Source organism: Bos mutus, chromosome 9 (genome assembly GCF_027580195.1).
Source record: "Bos mutus isolate GX-2022 chromosome 9, NWIPB_WYAK_1.1, whole genome shotgun sequence".
NCBI lineage: Eukaryota > Metazoa > Chordata > Mammalia > Artiodactyla > Bovidae > Bos > Bos mutus.
The window spans coordinates 101,946,650-101,955,959 of NC_091625.1; the positions used below are offsets into that span (position 1 = coordinate 101,946,650).

At 54.0% G+C, this 9,310-nt stretch overlaps 1 long non-coding RNA gene across 1 annotated transcript; it reads right to left on the reverse strand.

Moving 5' to 3' along the window:
• Positions 1 to 3,350: 3,350 nt before the first annotated feature.
• On the reverse strand, positions 3,351 to 8,663 carry LOC138989248 (uncharacterized). Its single transcript, XR_011465492.1, has 3 exons — positions 8,467 to 8,663; positions 4,115 to 4,308; positions 3,351 to 3,518 (listed from the first exon to the last, which is right to left on the reverse strand). It is a non-coding gene; the product is annotated as an uncharacterized lncRNA (long non-coding RNA).
• Between the last annotated feature and the right edge of the window lie 647 nt (positions 8,664 to 9,310).

A 9,310-nucleotide genomic window follows, 5' to 3' on the forward strand; every position in this document is an offset into this window, starting at 1 on the left:
ACTCATGGAAATAAATCCTGACCACCTAGGATCTGCATAAAACCAAGGAAGGAAAGTGGAATTCTAGAAGGTTGGTTGTAAATTTGTCATGTCAGATTTCAGAGGCCTGGAGCATTGTTCCGAACTTCCATAATTGTCACTACGATGGTGATGTTATGTAGTAGGAAGAACAGCAGCCTGACGCCACCAAAATTAAGCTGAATGATGGAGTTTCCATGTGCAGGTTGAACAGTAGTCACCGAGTCTAGATCACTGAAATTTCTCAGTGAAAGATGGAGTACTCAATCTAATAAATATTTTACAAAATTAAATTTTTAGAGTTGTCACAAGTGCTGTGCTCCTCTGGATTCCCCAAAAGTAGTCATTAATAGAAGCTTGGGGCAATGAGAGGGGGTGACAGCTGCTTGCCAGAGAATCCATTCCAGGGGGCAGGACATGAAGCAGGAAGCCTGATACGGACGCCCCTTCCAGCCACATGGACAGAAAATGATGGTGGTGGGAAAGATGGAAGGACTGTGAGTCCCTGGATCTGGATATTGAAGGTGGGGTCGCTTCCCAAGGACTGGGTGTTGGGGGTGGGGGGAGAGCAGGTTGCGGGACACGAGGCAGGGCGGCATGGGGGCCGCTCACCACATCGCAGCTGTGAAGGAAAAAGAAAAGAAGCGGAGAGGAGGAAATCACACCCAAGCACGGGGGCTACACCTCCTCTTAAAACCTACTTCCTACTCTCAGTAATAGGAGGAGTGTTTCAATAATAAATTCTGTGAAATTTGGCTAAAAATAAAGAGAATCAGGAACGACAGAAACAAATTCCCAGATGAAATGAGTCAACAGAATAACATGGAAAGTTGCAGAGGCACAGAGACAGATCGAGGCCAGTGATTCATGGTTAGAGAGGGGAGGGCCGGATCCAAAACTGAAGCAGCAGGTAGCACAGCCTACGACTAATTAGTTCCACGGAGGAAAGCTGGTCACCTTTCTTGGAACATTCACACAGTGAGGACAAAGATCCACTGAACCAGGAACAAATGCCATGCTTGTGGGTTTAAAAAGGGCCAAAGATGGTAATTCCTTATGTTAGGCCTCATTAGATGTAGTAAAAGTCACTCAGCATGTCCAGTAAACCCCATGGACTGTAGCCCACCAGCCTCCTCTGCCCACGGAATTCTCCAGGCCAGAACACTGGAGTGGGTTGCCATTTCCTTCTCCAGGGGATCTTCCCCACCCAGGGATTGAACCTGGGTCTCCCGCACTGTAGACAGACGCTTTACCGTCTGAACCACCAGGGAATTCGGTCTGTTCCGGAGAAGGTGGTCATTATTCCAGCGGGTTAGCGATCCGTGAAAAGGCAGCCTGACTAGATTATAGTGTTTACAACAGAACAATACCGGAAAAGGCCTTGGGTCAAGTAGTGATTCGCCCACAGCCCCTGAGGCTCGGGAGCCCATGAGCCCTCCTCTCCCCCTTGCCTTCACTGAGCTGCTCAGAGCAGGAAACGCCCGCAGACCCCTGACTCATGCAGGCTTTGCAGGGGCTCTGGGGACACCAGGGAGAAGGAGGCAGCTCACTGGGCAGACAGCCAGGCAGTCCAGGTAGCAGGTCACCAAGCGGCAGCCTGTCACACACACTGGGCAGAGCCCAGAAGGACGGGGGAGGGGGCGGGTGGGAAGAAAGGGGAGGCAGCAGAGGGAACAAGGAGGGCACAGGCTCTGCGTCTCACACAGTCAGGAGCTCACACCAGGCACCCACAACCCTGAATCCAACAGCAATTCTTCTCCTTCTCTTTTGGGTCTCAGAACTCCTACAACTTGGAAGCAGAAATGTGTATACTTCCCAGCTTTTGGCCATCCTTGCTCCTAGGATGAGAAGTTGTTGGGTGGGGCTTCCAGAAAAGCTATGTAAAGGTGACTGAGTCAGCTAGATGGAATGTAGATGTGATGGCCACAGCCACAGCAGACATTTTGCAACCATGAGGAAACTTGGAGCAGAAAGACAGAAGAGGCCCAGATCCCCAATATGGGAGAAGGCAGGTGAAAGAAACCAGCTCTGGACAGGCTACCTCCAGATTTGATTTACAGAAAAGAAAAGTAAATCATTATCTAGTTGAAGTCTCTCTTATATTAAATATATGTTTTCTGCTACATGCAACTGAACCTAATCCTTAAAGATACAACTAAAAATTTTTTATTAAAAAGTTAGCTATTTATTTCCCTAAACTCCTGCAATATTTACACTTCGCATTAAATAATTTATCCCTGAGTTATACTTATATGTATTATTTATTAACCAACTGCATGATAGATGACCCCCATCTTACCGCAGGATCATAAGCTCTGTGTGTGGAGATGGATGGTTTCCACGGCCTGCTGGGGGCTTGGAGCCCCCTGGGCCAGCTGGAGGGGTCACTGCGGCCTCCCCTCTCTTCTTCTCATTTACGGGGAGCGTGCAGAGGGCGGGGAAAGTGAGTTTTGCTTCTACTCTTCAACCAATGATGTTGGTGACGATTCCATGGGGGATGAGGAGACCAAGGTTCAGAAGGATGAGTCGCCGTCCAGTGGTGAAGCAGGCAGATGGCAGAAGTCGGGGCAGCCCGCTGGGCAGCCCAGCCCCCGGTGCTCTGGCCCCACCCGCCTTGACCAGATAGCTTTGCTCTGAGAAGCACTGCAATGGACGGGCTTTGCGTGAGAGGACAAGAGGGTTCAAATCACTTCTGTTTAACCCTTCATGCTTGATCTTCCGTGGACAGGTTGCCATGGGGACCCCAAGGGCAGGGCTCGATCTAGGATGAGCAGGAAGCTGGCACATGCCCCTCATGGCTCAGAAAACCACCCCAGGAGGGACAGGGGTGTGTCTGCTGTCCCCTGCCGCCCCCCTCCCCACACCTCTGGCACAGACTGGTGGGCTTATCCAACCTCCCAGCCCACACAGGTGAGCTGAGGCCCCGAGTCTGGGGGTTCTGGGGTTTCCCCTCCCTGTCTCCCCAGTAGGTCATGATGAGAGGCCACTGGGGGGACAGAGCTAAACCCTTCTTCGCCCCTCCCCACGGCCCGCTTTTCCCAACCCCCCAGAGGCTCTCGGCCCACCTCTGCCTTGGCTGCTGCACCCGCCTGCCATCCCCGCTGTGCTGCGGACTTGGGACGAGCCCCCACCCGGCTCCCCCGGGGACCTCCCCACAGGGCAGCGAGGCCTGCATCCTGGTGGAGAGCTGCCCGCATCCGGGAGGGCACCACCGGGCTCTCGCCGCTCGGGACTCTGTGGCTCCTGCGTGGTTTGGCTCTGACCCCAGAACACGCTTCTTTTACAATTATTATAAAAATTATAATAATAATTATTATCATTGGCTATATGAATTTCCATGGTGGCTAATTTTCTGCCAAGTTTAAATTTAACAACAGCTCTCGGAGCAGCAGCCATTCAGTCCTCTCCTGCGTCCTCTGTGATCACCGGCATCGACTTTCCATCTTCGAGGGCTCAGCCTCGCGGCCTCTGTCCCCCAGGACCACATGCCTCAGGCCTACCTGCACCAATTTACAAAACAGAAAGGCAGGGTGCTATTGCTGACCCAGAAGGGTTCTTTTAGAAGACAAGGGAAAAGAACTAAAATGAGAGAAACCCTTTAAAAGCAAGAGCAATGCCTGTCATGATTTCAGTGGGCTGGATTTTGCCTGTTTCTAGGAAGGCCATGTCCCCACAGTGGGTCAGGAGTCCAGCTAGCATCATGCCTCCCCAATGTTTTCTGGCATCAGAACCCCCCTCTCCCACGGGAAAGGGTTGAAATTTGAAAGGAAGGGTGAAGTTTGTGGGAGTTGAAGTTTGTGGGAAGCTGAACCCACTCCCCCCACAGCCGCCTCCAGGGGCTCAGAGCTCCGGCCACCTGGTGGGTTCGGGGTGGGCGTGGCTGCCTCCTGAGGGTCTCCTGCAGCCCTAGGAAAACAAAGACCTCTCCTCCTCACAAAGGAGGGTGAGAAGCAGATGTTTACAGAATAAAGCAATAAACAGAGAAGCCATGCCTGTCTCAGCCCCTGGGTTGAAGTTGTCTGGTAAATACAATTGCCCCAATAAAGCTGAATTTCTGGGTAAAGGAGGGGGAACACTCCTATGCTAGAAGTCATACTTTCTTCATCTGAAATTCAGCTGGAGTCGGGTGTCCTGGGGCGGCTTGGTTTTGCTTTTTGCTGAGTCTGCACTCGTGCCCTGGATCCACCTGTGCCTGAAGTCCAGCTTGTCCTCGCCTTCCCATACGCAGCTGGGTGTCTCTGCTCGCAGACAAAGGGGCGTCCCTGGCCTGCCCCTGTGGAGCTCACTCTCCTACATGAAAGACACAGGGAAAGAGAAAGTTATCCCAGGGTCCATGAGCAGCGGCCCGAAAGGAGGAGCGATGTGCTTGATATTGCTGTCCCTAAGCATAGAGACGCCCGGGGCTCTCCCGGAAGCCGGCGGTGTTGAGTGGAACGCAGCAACCGCTCCCATGGGGTAGAATCGAGTCCTGAGGGACCCACGGGACGGGGTCTGCAGGGCTGTGGGAAGGAGTGCTTCTGAGGTCTGCTGATGAGCGATGGGCGCCCCAGAATGAAGCTGCTGAAAGCCACCCAGGGTTAGTCCTGCTTTCTGGGCTGCAGTCCTGAGCTCGGCCTGCTGGACGGCGCCTCCCTCACTCGCAGGCAGCGGATGCTGGCTGTCGGCTGCTTGGTCCTCACTTCTCTGACCCAGGACCTGGGTGTCTCAGGTCTATGTCTACAAGGGAATCTTCCACCCGAGGCAGCAGAATCCACAGACCCCTTAAGGCGCAGCCTCTAGGTCGTGTGGTATCTGCTGATCACAACGAGTCACAGACTGGTGTGTGTTGCTCCAAGTATGTGATACGAAAATAAAAGCCTATTGGAAAATTAAACAACAAATTATCTGTGGTCAGATTCATCAGTCTTTCATTTCATTGTCTTCTTTGGGTCTTGCTTACTTGGGAGGGCCTTATCTGTTCCTGAAAACTGAAATGCACTCAGTTATTTGTATTCATTAGTTTTAAGATCTTTTATAACATTCAATTTTTTATCTGAACATTATTTTTGTAAATATTGTGAATTGAAATGAACTTTTCCCCCCAATAGATGAATAATTGTCCCAATACCATCTATTAAATAATCTGCAATTTTTCTTACTAGTTCGAAGTGAATCTAGGCTCTCCATTCTGGGCCAATAAAATGCTTTCTTCACTCCTGCCTCACCACACTGATTTAAATAACCTCATAGTGGGTTATAATACCTGAGAGGGCAAGTTTTCCCTCTTAGTTCTTTTTTATTTGGTTTTTCTTGCAACATAAGTGCACATTGTCACAGTCTTTGGTCTTGCTGTTCTTAAACGTCTATCCAACAGTAACACAACATGATCATCTTTTACCCTCGTAATTTACCTTCAACTTCATATCCTGTACAACGAGCAGTTCCTGTAAAGTGCTCTCAAATCCATGATCGTGTTTGATTTTTTGTTTTCACAAACGGGACAACACGCAGAGAGGCTGCCGGCCAGACACGATGGCAGGGGGACCAGGCGCTCAGGCCTGGGGTCTGGTCTGCGGGTCAGCTCAGCCGGGCTCTGCCTCCTCAGCCTATTCAGTGAGCTGCTTCCCAACCTCCCGCCGCCTCCGTTTGGTAAGCCGCACGTTACCATGGGCTCACTGGCAGGACTCCCATGGCTCAGGATGGAGGCCCTGCACCCGTGTTCTGTGTCATCTGGGCTCCTCCACGGCGCATGGTCGGGCTCTGGGCATGGTACGCGAGCTGAGCCCAGTCGGAGCCCGTGAGGCCGGGGTGTGGGCAGGCACACCCTCCCTGCCCACTTGGCTCAGGGTCAAGTTGCTGGCTACTCAGCCCATGCTGAAAGCTGCTCAAGCGTTTAAAATCTGTCTGTCTCGATAGGAAGTGCAGAGAGGAGCCCTGGGTGATTGGCAGAGCAAATTGGAGCCTGCGTGCCAGTTCTCTCCCCATTTGCAAATAAATCAGTAAGACGCCCAGAGCGATCCGTGGGCTTCACTAATCCAGCCTCACAAAGAGAGACCCTCATCTTAGAACAGAAATGGCACATTCCAGATTTCACAGCTGTTTGTTTGGCTAGAATTCATCCTGAATTCAAAAGAAGAAAAGGAAATCCTGGCTGAAGAATGAGGATTTTACAGGACAATACCTTTCCAATTGTGGCAAGACAGGCACTATTATTGAGCTGATGATATCAAAAGCCCAGATATTATTTAAGTCTGGCACAAGCATTTGGCCTAGGGCAGTTCCTTGTTAGGGAGACTGAGAGAAAAACAGGCTTTGTCCTTTTATAATTTCAGTGTTTCGATCATTTTTCTGTGACAATTTCCAGAACATGTTTATTAAATGGAGATTGACAACAAGTCAGCATTGCAGTAGGGTTGTGATGAGACCGTCAGAAATGCCTGCATCCGTGGCGGCTCTGGGGCCGGTGACCAGGTTGTAGGGCTGGGAGGGGGCAATCAGCACAGAAACCAGTCCTTTCTTTCCTTCTCTGTCTCTTCCTTGAGGTCCTCTTTCAAGGAAGAAATGAAACAGAAAACATTCAGGACCTGTCTCACACGTTAGGTCATAAAAAGCTCACCCATTTGGTGGATAATTCCCCAGCACCCCGTGTCATGGAAGCAGCCATGGGCTCTGGAGACACAGTGCTTCCTGGGAGATGATGGATGGTTGGGAGGAGCGGCCGGACGGGCACCCTGTCCCCGGACCCCGTGGCCCCTGCTCGCTCGGGGTCCTCCTTCCGCTGGGCCCCGCTCTCCCCTCAGAACTGAAGATGCAGCTCTTCAGAGAAGGCCTGGACCGCCAGGCCCTTGGGTCCATCCGCCCCAGACCCCGAGCAACTCTGCGGCTAATCATGCCTCTTCCAGGCCTTCATCTGGAGCTGGAGTTCACCTGGCGAGCGGTCCTGGACGGTGCTCCAGGCCTTCATCTGGAGCTGGAGTTCACCTGGCGAGCGGTCCTGGATGGTGCTCCAGGCCTTCATCTGGAGCTGGAGTTCACCTGGCGAGCGGTCCTGGACGGTGCTCCAGGCCTTCATCTGGAGCTGGAGTTCACCTGGTGAGCGGTCCTGGACGGTGCTCCAGGCCTTCATCTGGAGCTGGAGTTCACCTGGCGAGCGGTCCTGGACGGTGCTCCAGGATGTGCGCTGCACGAACGCCAATAGCCCTTAACGCCCAGTGCCATGAGCGCTCAGGCTCTTCATCCTGCTGTAACACTGCCACCGGCCAACGGGGACCCAGAGTTTCACCCGCACGAGCTCACTCAGCACTCAGTCAGCACGCAGGTGCCTTCCACAGATGGGGAAGCTGAGGTCGAGATGCGAAATGCCCTATGTCATTGGAAAATAGTCACTGGAAGGACTATTGCTGAAGCGGAAGCTCCAGTACTTTGGCCACCTGATGCGAAGAACTGACTCATTGGAAAAGACCCTCATGCTGGGAAAGATTGAAGGCAGGAGGAGAAGGGGACGACAGAGGATGAGATGGTTGGATGGCATCATCGACTCAATGGACATGAGTTTGAGTAAGCTTCGGGAGTTGGTGATGGACAGGGAGGCCTGGCGTGCAGTCCATGGGGTCACAAAGAGTCGGACGTGACTGAGTGACTGAACTGAACTAAGAAAACGTGCCTGCGTGTGTGCACGCGTGTGCCCACCTGTGGCTTCTGGGCCGTCCATGTCACCCTTTCTGGAGGCCCCCCTGTCTCCAGGTTGCCCTGTTGTCCACATGGCTCCATGCGTCCACCCCCCACCTGGAGGGGGCATGCAAGGCCTTGCAGGGCCCACAGGGAGATGGTTCTCCCCTCTGGCACCCCTGCCCTGGGTGGCCCTGTGCCCCCCACCCTCCCTGAGGAGTTAGCCTGCCTGGGAGCACAACCAACGCAGAAGCCAGGGATGCAAGTGCACAAAGCCCCCACCCCTGCCTGAGCTGGCGGGAGCTGACCTCTGTGACTGGCAGCTGAAGCCTGGTGAGCAGGGCAGCGCTGGGCACCACTGGGCTGGTGAGGAACAGGATGGGATCTGAGCTCCTTTATTGCACCCAGATATCCCAGGTCCCCCTGTGCTGGGGACGCTGGTCATCACCCCTCCTCGCCCTGGACCCCATCACCCAAATCTACACATGATCAGCTCAGTTCTTCTCCATCAGACTTTCTAAAATCACCCACTCAGCCCCAGATGGGACACTTAGAGACACTGAGTAGCCACTCCAGCCAGGGCAGCCCAGGGGGGCAGGGGACGGGGTGGGGGCTGCGGGGGGGAGGTTCCAGCTTGAGCGGTGTGTCCTGAGTGCAGGGCTGAGGGTCTCTCTGCAGGTCCTTCTCAGCCCCACTGGGCCCTCACTTGCGGCCCTCTCACAGCGGCCCGAGCCGCCTGCTCCACCCCCTTCCCCTGTCCCTGCCCACCTGGCCTCCTCTTTCCAGAGAGTGAAGTGTTACCCGCTCAGTCGTGTCCAACTCCTGCGACCCCATGGACTGTAGCCTCCAGACTCCTCTGTCCCTGGGATTCTCCAGGCAAGAATCCTGGAGTGGGTCACCCTGCCCTTCTCCAGGGGAACTTCCTGACGCCAGGATCGAACCAGGGTCTCCTGCATTGCAAACAGATCCTTTACCTTCTGAGCCACAGGGAAGCCCTCTTTCCAGAGCCATCATTCATTCAAATGCTGATAAATCTTCAATCAGTGTCTCCAGCCCAATCTCTTCACTGAGCTTTGAACCACATACAGGGTCCCCAGCTGCCCCTCCCGTCAATTTGGTCCAAGTGGTTTCAAGTCCAACATGGTCAGAACTGTGCCCATCACCTTCCCAGATGCCAACCTGCCCCTGCCCCCACCCCGGTTGGCTCTGCCGAGTCGAGCGTCCAGTTGTTGGAGCTGGAAGACATCTGGACTCACCCCCTCCCCCCCGCATCCAAGCTCAGCAGTCCCACACCTGGACACAAGCCAGCTTCACATCGTCTTTGTCTCACAGTATGGCCTGGAGAACAGTACCCACCGTCTCTCATGGGCTGCCCTGCCGCTATCCTAAGAGCCCCCAAGAGTCCTGTGAGTGGGGAACCCTGGGGGAGAATTCTGCTTGGGAGTGCCTGGGACGCTTTCCTGGGAGCGGCTCCAGCCACCCGCACGACGGAGCCAGAGCCGGGAAGAAACCCTGTGCCTGGGGTGCCTCCCAGGCCTTTGACCCCAAGCCCAGCTGCGTTTGATCCTCTGCCTCCGGGGCAGGACGCCTCCCTCCCGAGGGCAATGTGAGGCTGCTGGCCCGTCCCAGGCAGAGCCGCCCTCGC